This window comes from Macaca fascicularis, chromosome 14 (genome assembly GCF_037993035.2).
Source record: "Macaca fascicularis isolate 582-1 chromosome 14, T2T-MFA8v1.1".
Lineage (NCBI taxonomy): Eukaryota > Metazoa > Chordata > Mammalia > Primates > Cercopithecidae > Macaca > Macaca fascicularis.
In genome coordinates this window covers 80,410,095-80,425,570 of record NC_088388.1, presented here as the reverse complement: position 1 = coordinate 80,425,570, position 15,476 = coordinate 80,410,095, and the positions used below count along the sequence as shown (strand labels likewise).

General features: G+C 35.2%; 1 long non-coding RNA gene across 2 annotated transcripts in view; it reads left to right on the top strand.

The window, feature by feature from the left end:
• Positions 1-15,476, top strand: part of LOC135967082 (uncharacterized) — a 1,183,085-nt gene that overhangs the window by 246,909 nt on the left and 920,700 nt on the right. The gene's annotated exons all lie outside the window — the stretch shown is intronic.

Below are 15,476 nucleotides of genomic sequence, written 5' to 3'. Positions count from 1 at the left end.
ATTTGCTGTACAGGATACACAAATAGAATAAAACATATGTGGATAATGGGGGAACAGTTATATTAGGAATGGTGAACATCTGTTGGAAGCACAGATGTTAACTGCTATTTGGAGAAAACAACATATTAATTCACAGCAATTATTTCAAATGGTTGGAAGATTTCGGGTTGACAAGACACATTTTTCTTTTACCTTTTTATTTTTTCATGCCAGCAGGTATTCCACAGAAATATTCAAGCAATTCACTGTGGAAAAATGGCAGTCCCATCATTTAGAACTCTCTCTGATTCTGACATGTTGGTGATATGATAGATGTGAGAGCAGTCAGTCTGTCCCAGCCTGACTTAGCTAGTCCTGAAGTATTGTATAAGGATGTACAAAATAGCAAAGAGAAACTGTTAATAATAATAATGATGATGATGGTGGCTAACATTTGTATAGTGCTTACTCTTGTTTTATATAAATCAATACATTTCATCTTTACAATATTCCCATGAGGTAACTATTATTATTATCCTTACTTTATAAATTAAGAAACTGAAGCACAGATAAGTAAGTGGAATAGATGGTCCCTGGTGGAGCTGGGAACCAACTCAGGCAGTCTGGTTTCAACTGTCTGTGTTTTCAACCGGTAAGCCGTATCTTGAAATATGTAAATGCATATGTGTGCACACATATAGGCTATGTACATTTCAATATATGTGTGTACTTCTGTCAATGTGTATACATTATAAACTATTGTGATAAGTCCTCTTTTATATCTCCTTATTAGTACCTTTTCTAAAATGTGCCATCTGACTTTAATTAATATAAATAACTATGTAGTCATTCATGCATTATTTGCATAATATGTGATGTATACTATTGGCGAATATTTGCATCAGTAAATTAATGGCTGATAGAATGTAAGAACTAAAAATATAAGTAATGAAAAAGTAACTGAAAAAATTAATTCCCATTTTATTTCTTTTATTTTTATTTATTTATTTATTTTTTGAGACTGAGTCCCGTTCTGTTGCCCAGGCTGGCGTGCACTGGCGCGATATCCGCTCACTGCAAGCTCCGCCTCCCCAGTTAAAGCGATTCTCCTGCCTCAGCCTCCCGAGCAGCTGGGACGACAGGTGCCTGCCACCACGGCAGGCTAATTTTTTGTATTTTTAGTAGAAGGGGTTTCACCGTGTTAGCCAGGATGGTCTCGAACTTCTGACCTCGTGATCCGCCCACCTCGGCCTCCCAAAGTGCTGAGATTACAGGTGTGAGCCACCGCACCCAGCCTTAATTCCCATTTTCAAGGAATTATTTTTTTTAAGTATGAAATTTAGGTCAGATACAGAGCAGAGAAAAAAAGGGGAGAGGCCTCTGAACTCATGGTGCTCACAGTATAGTTGTTTTGAAAAACAAAGGGCAGAGACTCATCAGCTCAGCAGTATTACAAAGAAAAGCTGGGCTGCAAAGGAGATACTAATCATTCCCAAGTGGTGCCTGACTAGCTGCATATCAGAATCAACCAGAAACCTTTAAAAAAAAAAAAATCCATGGCCAGTGTCCCACTCTAGACCAATTAAATCCAAATATTGGGGGCTAATATCTAGGTAGGTGAAATTGTCACAGATGATTTTAATGTACAGCCACAATTGGGAACCAATGGTGAGAGCTAGGGAAAAGTCTGGAAGGCTTTATAGAGGAGACAATATTCTCCAAGCCTTTGCCAGGCTAGAATAATGCGGGGTAGTGGATAGGTATGGGAGCAGGACTGGAGAGGGGAGGGTAGGAAGGCTGAGAAAAGGGGAGGGAGAGAATTGCTGGGCAAGGAGAGCCTTCTTGGCTGAAGAGATTTAAAGCTGCTCTCTGCTTCTGAAGCCCTATGAACCCTGGGCCCTTTGTCTTGTTCTATGTTCCTTTTAATCCTGCCAGACAAGGATTAAAATACTCAGTCAGGCTCACGATGTTCTGGACTTATTTAAGATAATGGCCTTTATCGATTGTGGCTCTCCCCCTGCAGGCCTCATAGGACCGTTTCAGCTTCAACTTTGACTTCAGACTCATACTTCCCTAAATAGCTTCTAAATGGATTTTAAAATGCTCCATCTAAATTACTTAAAGTCTTACCTCAGTCACCCCATCAATTTCTAGAGAACGAGTTCTGGCCAACAATCAAGATTTTGTAGCACTTTGCAAGACAAGTAAAAACTACAGCCCTTTCCTCTAAGGAGTTTGCCTCATGAGTTAGGTGCGACCAGGTGCTTAAAAACACATAAAATGCCATGATTTGAAATTGGATCTAGAAATGCTGACTCTGTCCCTGACTTTAGAGCTGTTAACTACTTTTTTGAGCTTTTCATATAATTTCAGTCTGACCATATAGGGCCTGTAACATTTGGTGTTGCTCAGAATAAGAGACTCCAGCACTTTGAAAATCATCTGAAGATAGTCATTAGATGTTTTGACTATTGTCTTTGTTAAAACAATAGGTAATGACTCTAATAGCCAGAACTGTTGAATACTGCATATGTGTTAGGCAATATTTTTAACACTTTTTATGCATTAATTTATTAAATGCTTTCAGCAATACTGTGAGAGAGGCAATTTATAATTTTTAATTGACATATGAGGAATTCATATCACAGAGGTTATATAACTTGTTCAAAGACCTAGAGGCTTTTAAGGGGCAGATCTGGGATACATATCCAAGCAGTCTGGTTCCAGTGCCCATGTGCTTAATATAAAACAGACATGTTTTGTGTCTGGGTCCTCATGCCCTTAACATTTTGACATTCTAGATACATAAGAGTACTTTGCAAAGTGATTACCCAGATGCCTGACACAGTAAATACTCAATACATATTAAACATTATGGTAATAATATTTTCTAAATATTTTTAAAAGAGAGATGAAATTATCATTTGAGTAACCTATCATGTTTTTGAGTTCTACAGTCATTATTTTATTACTTTTCACAGAAAACTTGAACTGTAGATATAGCCAGGTACATTTTACAGGTATAGAACTGGGAACTCAGAGTGAACAAATCATTAGTCTAAGGTCACACAACCAAAAAGTGGTATAACAGGAATTGGAGCTAAGGTTAACCTCGGGGTTTTCCTCTGAAATGATCCTCCTCCTAACAGCTGAGTGGTGAGCCCTCTCATTTAGATTGGCACATAAAGAGGATAAAACTTCACCTTCAAAGAACTGATAGCTGCAGAGTTCAAATTTATCATTGTGTCTACAACATACAATATAAAGGAACATAGAATATTTAATATACACTAGAGCAGCAACTGAAAGGATGAAGTCAAAATTAATTAGTTAAACTTTTAAATATTTACCTATGGCTACAAAATGAATTGTGTGTGAAGATAATTTTGATCCAAGGTAATTTAAAAATAAAACATAACCAAAAATGTAAAAATTAGAATATTGATGATTTTCAACACAGATAGTTCAATGACATAGAATAAAAACAATATGTACCTAAAAACATATAGTTCAAAGGAGGAAGTTTACGTATGAACATGAGTGCCTAAATAGGGCAGTGCCCACTATCTGACCAGTTTGCTTGCTGGCACTTCCCAAGCTATACGTTGGTGAGACTGTCTTGTCTCTCCATCTCCCTATCTACATGTGTATTTCAGTAGAAATGCCTAAACGACTTAAAAATAGGTTTTTCCTTTATAATACATCTGAGTACTCAACTGTGCAAATAGCAGCAAATAGCGGCTCCCAATTTTGAATACTGACAAATGATTGACACCATTTTAGATGCTTTATTACATGACCTCATTTAATAACTATAGCAATCATATTTTCTCCATTTTGTAACTAAAGACATTGAAGTTCTGAAAGTTTGGCTAACTTAAGCTCACACAGGTAATGTTAGATTCTACCCGCACTTCTTCCACAGTTTTCCACCACCTCCAAAGAAATCAGATATTTTTTAAAAGTTCAAACGTCTAGGGAGGTGGGGGAGATTTTCTTTCTTTCCTCTTGTGTGTTTTTTTTTTTCTGTCCTTCCTATTTTTTTTAATTACCATTTCGTGAAACCCAATAGGAACTATTCACCTTTTCTTTATCCTCAACAACAAAGGTGTATGCTGCTTACATAACACAGTGTTCTGAAGTTCCCAGCATAAGGCATGGCATACACGAGCCAAGTTACAATAGATGTGCATTTACCACACCTCTTGTCATAACTCCTGTCCTTTTTCTTCTGATAAAGCGTTCTCTGGACATTATTATGAAAATAGTTCTGAATATCCCTCAATTTATTGAGTAATTTATTTTTATTTATAAGCACTGCTCTTTAGTAAAACATGCCTTGCAATCTGCCTCAGAATTGTGCCACACCAGGGTGTTAGGCTGCTTTGAGAACTGAACCTAGTTAATACAGACTTGGCAAGTTTGCTGTTATAGGTGGCTTGGTTTGTGTTTGGTTGGTTGATTGCTTTTGATTTGCTTTGCTATTCCTATGGACTGGTTACATTTCTTTTGATTTTGGTACTTGTTCCATTCTTATTTTCAGGAGACTGATTAGTAAGTCAGGGTGAGGTTTCAAAATTTGTATTTGTAGAAATGTCCTACATTTGTAGAAATATCCTACATTTAGAAACCAACTCCAAACAGAGGTTAATATTCCTCACTACAAAATCCCACCGATGACTCCTTTCAACCATTCCCTCCTGTGTGTAGAACAATGTCTTCTTCCATTACACAACAAAGGATAAGAACAAGTGCTTTCCAATACTTAGAAACTTCATTTCATACTTGCTTCTATAAAATATGAAAACAGTTACACAAAAATGGCTCAATCATTTTTAAAGTGTCAGGTCTTTGCTCTCTTAGGATTCTTTACTGCAGAAGAACATTCATATTTCTTCTAGTTCCCCTAATAACAATACTGCAAAAATAAAATAAAATAAAAAAGACTTTTTATGTCTCTAGTCCATTGCCAACTTAAATTCATGACAGCCAGTATTAATTCAGGCCTAAGGCCCCTAAGGAAGATAACAGATGCCTAGACCTTTTATTTTTTTCCCTCTACTGCTTCTACATTTGATTTTCTCATGTTTCATCAAGGTTTGCTAAATCTATTTAGTCCAGATTTCAGCCTCAGGCATCTCTAAATGTGTTAGTTTAATACTTTGTCATCTTGTCTTTGCATTTTTCATCTAGGATAGATAGTTTTATATTAAGAAACCACAATAAAGTGTTTCATGACAAGGAAAAAGATTGATTCTGGGAACCTCCCTCAAAAACACAAAATTGATTTTTCCCAATTTGTGCTGAAATCATAGAATGCTTGGTGAAACATATCTACAGGATATCCCCTTTAGGGATACTGGTATGAAAAGAATGTTTACAGTATTTTCCTCACTATGTCTCAGCCTGTGTGATAGAAAAGGTTATACAAATTAGGGGATTTCCGTGAGTCCAGCACAGGGAAAGGCCAGGAAGATAGTACCAGAAAAAGATCTGAGAAATCGTGTAGGGCTAACATCACTGAACTCTCTGATCTTAGAAAAGTCACTTGCACTTTCAGAATCTTAATTTCCTTCTCTATAAAATGAAGATAATATGCTAAGTTATTGATGGGAGTTGCTGAGGTAAATAGTATATATTATTTTTATATAATATTTTAAAATAATTTTTATATATTAAACATATATATAATTTTTTATATTTTGTATGTATATATTATTTATATATATAAGTTATATATATCTTTTAATTTGAGAAAGTTCTGGCCCTATTGCTGAGGTTGAAGTGCAGTGGCATGATCTCAGCTCACTGCAACCTCTGCCTCCTGGGCTTAAGCCATCCTCCCAACTCAGCCTCCGGAGCAGGTGGGACTACAGGTACACACCACCACTCCCAGCTAATTCTCATATTCTTTTGTAGAGATGAGGTTTCACCATGTTGTGAGGGCTGGTCTCAAACTCCTGGGCTCAAGTGATCCACCTGCTTCGGTCTCCCAAAGTTCTGGGATTATAGTTGTGAACCACCACACCTGGCCAAAAATGGATTTTTTAGATAGCTAAAAACAGGGCTCTCCTGCAATCCTACTTCTAGATATATATCTTGAGTAAATAAAATCAGTATGTTGAAGAGATAGCTGCACTCTTGCGTTTTATTGCACCATTAATCACAATAGCCAAGATATGGAAACAACCTAAGTGTTCATAGACAGATGAATGGATAAAGAAAAGGTGAGATAACACACACACATACACACACACACACACAGAGGGATATTATTCAGCATTAAAAAAAGAGGAAGTCCTGTCATTTATGATAATATGAATGAATCTACAAGACATTATGCTCAGTGAAACAAGCCAAACACAGAAGGACATATACTGCACAATCTCACTTATAATGCGAAATATAAAAAACTAAAATTTATGGACACAGAGAGCAGAATGGTGGTTGGAAGGGGCTGGAGATAGGGAAAATGGGAGATGGTCAACTTATACAAACTTGCAGTTATATGATAAGTTTTAGAGAACTAATGTATGGCATGGTGACTATAGTTAATAATAATGTATACTTGAAATTTGCAGAGAGACAAAATCTTAAGTATTCTCATCACACACACAAAGGTAACTATGTGAGGTGAAAGGTATGTCAATTAGCTTGACTGTAGCAATCATTTCACAGTATTTATGTATATTAAAACATCACATCATACACTTTGAATATATCTAATTTTTTAAAATTATACTCTCAATAAAGCATATGAAAGACTTTCATACAAGACTCCCATACAAATATGGAATGACCATGTGTCACCAATTTATTAAATAATTAATAGGAACACCAGAAAGATCATAAAACTAGTACCAAAGTACCAAGAGCAGTTGAGCTGTGCGTTTATAAGAATTTTGTCTTAATAAACAATCATTGCTAATATTACAATAAGATTTTCAGGTTATATGCAAAACTAGTTAATGTCATACAGGACAATAAAAGTATAACACACTTGAGTTACCTTTTTTTTTTTCTTTTTAGGAGGAGAGGTGTTTCTATTTAACACCACAAATTTGCAAGTTAACATGTAGCTACACAGTGTTTGGGTTCCAATCAAACAGCAAAGTAAGATGAAGATATATTATCCTAGAGCTGTGCTTCTCAGAGGGTGGTTCCAGGACTCCTGGGAGTCTTCAGACCCTTTCAGAAGATCTACACATATTTGCTTTGGTTTTTCTTTCTTTCTTTTTCTTTTTCTTTTTTTTTTTGAGACAGAGTCTAGCTCTGTCATCCAGGCTGGAAGTGCAGTGGTGTCATCTCTGCTCAGTGCAAGCTCTGCCTCCCGGGTTCACGCCATTCTCCTGCCTCAGTCTCCCGAGTAGCTGGGACTACAGGCACCTGCCACCACGCCCAGCTAATTTTTTGTATTTTTAGTAGAGATGGGGTTTCACCGCGTTAGCCAGAACGTTCTCGATCTCCTGGCCTCATGATCTGCCTGCCCTGGCCTCCCAAATGCTGGGATTACAGGCATGAGCCACCATTCCCAGCCCTAGTTTCTTGATAATACTAATGTATTATTTGCCTTTTTCACTTTGGTTCATCCATGAATAGCATTTTCCAGAAGCTACATGATGTATGACATAATAACAGATTTAGAATAGAAACACAGAGGAGAATCCAGGTATCTTAAGCCAGACATGAATGAGACTTGCAAAAATGTTAAGTCAATCCTACTCTTTCATTAATTTTTATATGTTTGGGAAATATCTTTCCCTTATAGAAACAACATTTATGTTAACATGAAATGGATTTATTTTACAATTAATACATATTTTTAAAAATTATCTGTTTAGAATTCTAGTGTAGTAAAAATTACTAGATATAATGCACCAAATGCAAACATTTTTGGATAGTCAACATTTTTCAGAGTATAAGTGGGTCCTGAGACCCAAATGTTTTGGATCTCCTGTCTTAGAGAATTAAATAAAATTGGTTAAATAATACACCAGTGTAACAATGAAAAAGTGCACATTTTACTCTATTTTGCCCGAATTCTGCATTTTGGACAGTATTTCTTGGCAGAGGGGATAGCAAAGTGCCCGCTATAAGAGTAGAAGTTCAATTATCATTCCTCTTTTAATTCTTCTGGAAGTTGCTAGTGGACAAATCTAGTTACAAAACAACTAATGTTTTGAGTAGGTAGGATAATACAGGAGGGAATCCTTCATTATTTAGAGCAATCCAAGCCACTCCCAGTTATGTGCTTATAGCTGAGTTTGAAGTTGTTGAGGAAAGAACCACTGTGGCCTTTGCATTCCTGAAAATTTACATGCAAAGTTTGACAACTAGTGAGTTGTGTGTCAGACGTTTTTGCTTCCTCATAAAAGAAACATTTCCTGAATGTCCAATGACCAGCTACCTATTGATCATTGTGTTGGACAATATAAATCTAAAGAAACGTAAGTCCAAGGCATGGATTAAGGAGTTTACCAGCTGGTTAGAACAAATTTCCCAAGAAAACCCTTAGGAAACCAATCTGTAACTTTTGATGTGAAACTTTTCAGGGGCTTCCTGTAACCCAAAGCCCTACAAAATGTATCCATTGCTGCTTCTTGGGATCTCGGCCTTAGAGTCACTCCCTCTAGAAACTTGACTAATATATCAGATAAGATTAAGGCTTCCAATCATCCACTTTTAGAGCACCCTGTACTTTGTAACTCACTGGGCAACTGTATTTCATTCAATATTTTTGTAAATTGTTGTCTGATAACTCTTCTGACATTCTGTTGGTGATCGCAATGCAGGAAGAAATTCTGTCTGTTTTGTTCACTACTGTAGGCAGCTCTCCTTTTATGGTGCCTGGCACAGAGTGGGTGAGAAATACTTACCAAATGGATAAGATGTTCTGATGTACAGAGGATGAAGAAGTTAATACAGAAGTGGAGTGGGATGGGAGCATAGGCGGGGAATATTAAAAAAAAAAAGATCAGTAATAGAAAGATTTCTAAACACAGAAATTCATAGGATGTGAAAAAGAAAGTTCTGAAAATACTGAGTGGCTTATTGTTTCTGAAACTTGAGTATTTAATATGGTAAAGAGAATAAGGGGAACAAAGTTGCATTTTATCCATCTGAAGTCATTTATTTATTCCACCAATTCACTTACTTTCCTAATCGTTAACTGTTTTTCTATTACCCGTTGCATGTGAAAGATCCTGGTCATCAAGAGTTGATATTTCAGTTAAGGGTACAAAATATTTAATGTGGAAATGACAAAATAGTAATTACAATGTAAAATATAAAACAGAGCTTGGAAATTTTATTATAGGTTTATATAAATCTGGTAATATTTTTATGGAAAGCTACATATATTTCTTCTTAGCAAAGATAATGTTTTATTAGATATTATATGCCTGGCACCTAACATAATACTTGACATATAATTCGTCCTTGGAAAATGCTTCCACTTTCAAATTGTGTAAAGAACAAATGAAACAAAATAGAGAGATGGGAATGAAAGCAAATAAAATTTATTGTAGTCATCATCATAGTCATCACCATTACTGTCATCATCATCTTCATTATCACATTAACTATATTTTTTGAATTTTATCTAGGTGCTAGGTACCAAGCATTGCACTATGAAATTTGCATAAATTATCTCAAATTGTATTCACAGTTCTTCAAAGTAAGAACATCTTATCATTTTCAGATGAGGAAACTGATATACAGGAAGTTCAAGTTATCTTTTAAAGTTTGACAGCTCGCAAAGTTCAGGGTCTGTAACAAAATGGGGGTTTGTCTGACAGTAATGACTGCCCAGTTGTCACTAAATCATTGTAGAAAAAAAATAAGATGCTGTATCCTAACTATAAACATGATTTATTTGTAGTCTTAAGTTATAAATGAATTTGAGCAAAGCAGATCTATTTCAGAAAGAGTAAGCACAGATATGGCCCTCAGACATGCAGTACTCCACCATTCTAACAATAATTTTCAATATTGTCAGAATGTTATAATTAAAAATGTTAATTGTAAGTACACATATACTAACATGCAGTTATCCTTTGGGGTAATAATGCTTTCTTTCTTGTATGTCAAATGTATTATGTCAGGGATCTGGCCATTTTAGAGTCAACTATATTTTTAATTCATACTTTCTTAATGGACTTTCTTAATGGCAAGCAGAGTCCATTAAAGATAAAAAAAACAGCAACATAATTTTATTAGCCATTAAAAACAATTGAATGTAAATTTTCTATCGTGGGTCCTTACATAATGAGTATTAGCATTTGAGGTTATTCTTATCATGTGTTTTTAATGAGATAAGTGAAACACTAATTTAACGAAGTGATCATCCCTTAACCTGTAAAAAGACATAAATACACTCTTTACCATCATATTAATGTAGTGATGATTTATATTTCATCTATTAAAGTACATGAAAATAGATAGTTTAATAAATTTCTTTATGCTCAGTTACTAAATTCTCCTGTACATGTCATTAAAATTAAGTATGCCAGGAAATTTGCAACTATATCAGAAATTGAGGTCAATTAGGGACTCGTTATGAAGGAACAGTGAAATTGATTTGCAACTGTATCTTTTTGGGCTTCCATTTTCTAATGTTAATAATAAAATCTTAAATCTGACAAGGAGAGTCATTAAAGTACTTCACAGGGAGGGTTATTCATTACCTCAAAAGTGTATTATCTGGAACTTATTCCCTTCTGCTACCAAGATTTGTCATGTCCAAGAGATTAATGACATTGAATATAAACTAGTTGGCTGACATCAGTTACTATGATCCACATTCTCAGTAGATTTATGTGCCATAGTGTTGTTCTTTTATCCCTTAAAAATATTCTCCTAAGGAGCAAGTATTACCTTTAGAAGATTAGTGCAGCCTATGGTGTAGTCTGTTTCCTATATACAGAAACTAGGCCAATATGGTATCATGGTGAAAAATAGCTCTCAGAGTGAATGCATACATTAGTGGTGCATACGCATGCATAATGTTGCACACAACTATCATTAAATAATCAAAATGGCCATGGGTAAAATCAAAAGAAGATCATGTGGGGCACTTCAGGGCACCATGAGATTTTCAGCAAGACTGAAAGACAGACTGCACGTATCCAAACTCTACACTAGAATCAAGGATGTTAATAAGGTATAGGCATGTCCACTATCTCATACAACACAAATGTGTTAGTTTTTTATCCCTATTACCAAAGACTTAGCAGCGTAAAATAGCACCTATTTCTTATCTCATGTTTCTGTATGTCGGAAGTGCGACAGAGTGGCTAGATTCTCTGCTCAGCCTCCCACAAGGCTGAAATAAAGGTGCCGCTGGGCTGCAGTTCTGATCTGGGGAGTAGGCTTGCAGGCTTGCTGTTAGTTGGTGTATCTCACTTCTCATGCTTTTCACATGGCTATCTTCATCTTCCAATCAACATAGTCCTGTTGAGTCTTTCTTGGGCACTGAACCTCTCTGACTTCCCATTCTGTCTTTTAAGGATTTATGTGCATACAGTGAGATAACCTAGATAATCGAAGATCATCTCCCTATTTTAAAGTCAGTTGATTAGTAATTTTAACTGCATATGCAAAGTCCTTTTTGCCATGTGAAGAAACAACCACAACCATAGAAGTAACGCCAAGGAAAAGAAATTACTTGGTATGGAGGAAGAAGGAAAACAAAATTCTGCCTTCTACAACTAGAAACTTGAGAGATATATGTTTAGAGAGCATAAAACTTGGATATCACACATTTAGAAGTAATTTCTAGAATTCATTAATCTACAGTGTTTTCCTGATTAAAAATAGATATTGACAAATATTTTCACAAAATTATGAATGACAGATTTGTACTGAGTGGATAAATAAAAGGGGGATCACATTTGGAGGGTGTTTGTGATATTTGAGGCTAATGTCATCTACTCTTAGTGGCAGGATGCCTGGTTACAAGCTGGAGGGATCATCAGTATAAAATATATAGCTATTAGACCTTTGTCAGATAGGTAGATTGCAAAAATTTTCTCCCATTAAGCACATTGCCTGTTCTCACTCATAAGTGGGGATTGAACAATGGGAACACATGCATACAGAGAGGGGAACATCACACAGTGGTTCCTGCAGGGGATTCAGGGGAAAGGGAAGGGAGAGCCTTAGGACAAACACCTAATGCATGTGGAGCTTAAAACCTAGATGACGGATTGATAGGTGCAACAAACCACCATGGCACATGTTTGCCTATGTAACAAACCCACACATTCAGCACATGTATCCCAGAACTTACAGTTAAAAAAAAAATGTGACAAGGATTGACTCTTAAGTAGCATATGTTTTGTTTCCTTAAATATTGGAAAATAATGTTAGTTTTCATCTTTAGTTCACACAGCTCATATCTAAACCATAAAAAGTAATTGAAAGAATATTTTTATGCATGAAATATGTTTAATAAGTAGAAAAAAATGCCAACTTGTAGCTTTACATACATTTTATTCAATCTGACAACTGCAAAATGAATAAAAGAATCTTTGAATTTTGATTAAACTGTAAATGCCTTTGAATTATTATTATCATCAATTGAGATTGTTGACAATGTACTTAGCACTAGATAAGACACGAGAGACATAACTTTTACCCAAGGGTTTTAAAATCCACATTGTATTAAATGCGTGCTATGTAAAATGTAATTCATTTCAACTTCACCAAAATTTTTCATTTAAAATTCTATTTATTGTGCTAGCCAAAGAAGTACTTACACTTTAAAGTAAAGCAAGTAAAGCATTCTAGTGTGATTTATTAAAGCATCTTGCAAATAAAGCCAGTTTCCTTACAATAAAGAGGACTTCTATTTTATAGACTGTAATTTTAATTCCAGATAGTCATTTATGAAAGTATTTGCCTATAGGAATAGACAAATCAAGGTAACTTTGGATGATTCAGCTTAAATCATCCCAATCAAAAAAGTCTGCATTAAATTATCATCCTCAAACTGAGAAAACCATATATTTAGCTGAGGGAACTGACTTTATTTAGTGGCCATTCTCAACTACAAACTATGCTAGATGATTTCCACATTTTAACAAATCCTCAAAATGTCATAAAATTTTAATATTTATATTCCTTTTTATAGAAGAAAAAAATGGGATGCAAGGAGTTTAAATCAAATGTTGAAGCTCTCCCACAGGTGACCCAAGTCAGATTTCCTACTTGCGCATTCACACTTCTTTCCTATAAAAAGTGGCATTCATGAGCAATCTCATAAAAAGTCATGGGAGTTTTCTTATATTAATTTGAAATCCTGAATGAGACATTCTTTGTAGAGTTATTTAGATTTCGTATTTTATTAATTACTTCACTATTCATAATCAAGATATTTGAGTACCAAGAAATTGACTAAAATTACTAATCATTGAACCTACTGAGATAATTATTTTATTAACGTTATAAGCCATCTTATTGGCTTGCTTGTAGAAGGATTTGTGAACCAGGTCTAAAAGGTAGTGTGCCTATTTCTGTTACCTGTCATTGATAAGAATTCAGTCAAATCGCCATATAAACTACGAAGCAAGTTAGGAAGTAAATGTAGACTCAGGAAGAAAAGAGTAAACAGTGTTTGCCTTTCTAAGTAGCTAGCACACTCTATTACATTTTTTTTTTAATTATACTTTAACTTCTGGGGTACATGTGCAGAATGTGCAGGTTTGCTACATAGGTATACACATGTGCCATGGTAGTTTGCTGCACCCATCAACTCATCATCTACATTAGATACTTCTCCTAATGCTATCCCTCCCCTAGTCCTCCACCCCTTGACAGGCCCTGGTGTGTGACGTTCCCCTCCCTGTGTCCATGTGTTCTCATTGATTAACTCCCGCTTATGAGTGAGAACTTGTGGTGTTTGGTTTTCGCTTCTTGTGTTAGCTGAGAATGATGGTTTCTAGCTTCATCCATGTCCCTGCAAAGGACATGAACTCATCATTTTTTTATAATTGCATAGTATTCCATAGTGTGTATGTGCTACATTTTCTTTATCCAGTCTATCATTGATGAGTATTTGGGTTGGTTCCAAGTCTTTGCTATTGTGAATAGTGCTGCAATAAACATACATGTGCATGTGTCTTTATAGTAGCATGATTTATAATCCTTTGGGTATATACCCAGTAATAAGGTCACTGGGTCACATGGTATTTCTAGTTCTAGATCCTTGAGGAATTGCCACACTGTCTTCCACAATGGTTGAACTAATTTACACTCCCACCAACAGTGTAAAAGCATTCCTATTTCTCCACATCCTCTCCAGAATCTGTTGTTTCCTGACTTTTTAATGACATTTAAAAAATATATTCTGGTCCCACTCAATCAACTCCATCCCTTCTTCACGTAAAAACACTTTCTAACCCTTCAAGACCCATCCCAGGTATGTTTTCCTTCAGAAGACTTTCTCCCACCTTCCTGGAATAGATGCTTCTTTAAGCTTTTATTATATCTTGTGCATGCTAAAATCCCAGAATTTTTCATGCTATATTTGAATCTGTCCCCCCAAAATGAGTTTCATCTTTGCATTTCCAAAATTTGGCTTAATACTTTCAGTTCAAAGTACTGATTGAGTGAGTGCATCAAAGATTCCAAAAACATTAGTTTTCCCTGGATTGTAAGTAAAATAAGTAACATGTTTATTTGAATTGTTTTGTTTTCAGTGTATTAAATCTATCATTCTAATTAAATTTGGAGATAACCTAGACAGTCTCACTTCAATGAGTCTTGAATTTTATCTTTGTACTTCTTCAAAGCATCGGAACAGAGTAAAACAGTTATTACATAAACATTTACTACTAAATAGATCTGTTAGTCCTTGCTTAATATTAGTAAGGCCTAACATTGTGCTTGATACTATGGATGGATTCAACAAAAGTTTGGTAAATAGATGAATAAATACATTATTGCCTTACCACATTTTATGCATCCCAGTAGATCAGCTTTTTCAGGTTCCTTTCTAAGAATAATGCATACAAAAGAAAAAATATGTTTTTTAAAAAAAATTATATTGAGTAAAATTCCTCCTTTATTAAAAATTAAAAACAAAATATACTGATGCACTTAATAATGACTATGCTTACAATATAGCAATGGTCATAAATAATGCTTCAAGGTGTCTTCAATACCTATAATGTGCTCTATAATTGACTTGGATCATCAATGTTTTTTAATTAAGTCACATGAAGCATTGATTATATTATAACTACTTTGCTAAGCAAAATAGTATTCTGTTTCACACAGTAACTCATTTAAATTCAATTCTTCCATGGAGGAAAGTCAAATATTATAATGCTTGTATCACGTAGGATTTGCTAAGAAACAAACTACCACAAATTATAATGCCTCGAACAACAACCATTTATTTTACTATTTTGCAGGTTGGCAATCTTCACTGGGCTAAAGTGCAAGGCCCTTCTCCTCCCAGCTGGCTCACTCATGCATTTATGGACAGCAGAGGG